Raw genomic sequence first — 2,528 nt, forward strand, 5'->3', positions numbered from 1 at the left:
ACAATTACCAAATCCTGAGTTGAGCTTGTCTCCCGCGGTGAATGTACATATCCAGCCAGTCTTCAGGACCCATAAACCGAGGACGCTCTGATACCAAGTTGTAACGCCCTGGATAACGAAGACCGTTACACTGTGTGTTTATAGAGTGCCAGACTTGCTAATCAAGTCATTTAAGTAAAATCGTGTCATTGAAACTGTAAAGGAACTAGGGTTAAAAGCGTTTTGGTCTCAAAAGCCACATTTTCATTAAAAAGTATTATCTGTTACATGGGATCTCAAAAATATTATGTTCAAAGACCGTTTACAAAAGACTGAGGGTTTATGTACAACAACCGGCCATACTAAGGCAAAACAAGCAGTTAGGCGATCCCTGCCCTGGTCCACTCCTCGACTGTGGCGGTCGAACCGCTGGCTATGTACATTCCACCTCGGAGCTCTCCACCTCAGGCTTGGTCCAGCTTTCCCTTGCCTTTACCTGCACCACGTAGCACCCGTGTGCCAAGGCCCAGCAAGAAAACACAACAACAACAGAGCATAAACAATTAGCAGACAAGTCAATATCTCACATTGCATCACATAAACTCAGACATATCATCAGTCAGTATAATCAAGTATTCCACATACTAGGCATATAAGTTCATAACATACACAGTTTACAAATGATAACTAGGGCTGGCGCCCTCAGGCTGCTCCCTCCGTTATCCCGTTGTTCTTGGCTACCAGTGGTCAATCCGCGCCCTATGCGCTAAAATCATGTACGGTACCCTTAAACCGCTTTTACATGTCCCATGGTGTGATACCAACATTGACACGATGCAACTTTCGGGAGCACTTAGTCCCATCACAATCATACAACCGGGTGCAGTTTTCTTACCTTTCAATTCACTAGTTTCCGATGCCATGAAGCCGCAAGCACGGTCCTTTACCCCGAGTGTAACTCCCCAAACTCCAGGGACCGTTACGATGTGCCTTGTAAACAGTGCTAAACTCGCTAATCGAGTCATTTGGCCAAAATGTGTAACTAAGTATGATTAGCGGTTTAGGATTTAAACATTTTGGTTAAGATGTAACGTTTCACTAGAACGTTTAATATATACATTGGGATCCCGGAAATAAAGTTTCAGAGTTTATTACAGAAAATATTTACAACAGGCCGTACTAAGCGGCAAAACAGGGTTCAACCCTAGTTCCACTTTAAACCTCGGCCGTGGCGGTCGAGCAGCTGCACATGTACACATCATCACCTAAGCTCTCCAACTCAAGGATGGTCCAGCTTCCTCTTGCCTTTACCTGCACCACGTAGCACCCGTGAGCCGAAGCCCAGCAAGAAAACACAGTAAAGCATGATATAATATCAACAACGATCATAATAACCATTCAGGACTATCAGTCCAAGCAAATAGGTGACAATAGCTAAAAGTCACAATAATGAGCATCGCTCTTTCTAGCCATGTGACGATAGGGTCACCAGGGCTCAACTGATAAGTGATCCTTTCGTATCTTTGATTAGGACAGGTGCATGGTGAATGGTCACCAACATAACCTTCCTCCCAACCCTAGAGTCTTGCCATGGACAACGTCCCTTGGCCGTATGACAAACACTCACCGGGGTCATATACCTTGGCCATAAACATCTGGTCGTAGACCAGGCAAGCGCTTATCAGTTCTTCGACCTTAGGGTGGGTCTGGCATTAATGCCATAGAGCCATTCAATGCATGATCATCGACCTTAGGGTCGGTCTAGCATTAATGCCATAGAGCCATTCAATGCATAATCATCGACCTTAAGGTCGGTCCCTGACTAGTCAGTGTCGATCACAAGTAAGACATGCCACCAATTACATATTTCATGTTCCATATCCATAAACGAGGTATTTAGCATGCTTACCAAACAGGTATTAGTGCTATTAGGGCCATGCATAAACACAGAGGCTCAAGCTCTGGACAATATCGTACTCAGTATATAAAGCATGTCCCAATCACATGTTTCTCATGCATCATATGCAATATATCTAGCAATCCATCATGCACCAATAACAGCCATGCATGTCATGTTTAATAGTCAACCAACATGCATCAAGAATAGCCATGCATGTCATACATAATAATCAACCGACATGCATCAATGAGAACCACACATGTCATACTCATTAATCAACTAACATGCATCATAACAGCCATGCATGTCACATATACACAGGGTGCAGTTTTCTTACCTCAAGTTCAAGCGAGAAATATGATAAAGACGACCCCTGAGAACGATCGGTCTTTAGTTCCTTAGCGGTTACCTAATCACAACCAATTATAACCTCCATTAAAGAGAATCCACAATAATAGGGTCTTAACCTAAGCACCATCCTCGGGACCTCGAAAACATGCCCACACGGTGTGTAGAATCGATCCCGGGCCTTAAGGATTGAAACCCCAAGTCAAAAACCCCTAAAAACACTCAAAACGGGGTTTGGAAGGAACAGGGTAGCGCTACAGCGCTCAACCCCTAGCGCTACACCGCTAAACACAGAACCGCC

The sequence above is a fragment of the Humulus lupulus genome, chromosome 4 (assembly GCF_963169125.1).
Source record: "Humulus lupulus chromosome 4, drHumLupu1.1, whole genome shotgun sequence".
Taxonomy (NCBI): Eukaryota; Viridiplantae; Streptophyta; class Magnoliopsida; order Rosales; family Cannabaceae; genus Humulus; species Humulus lupulus.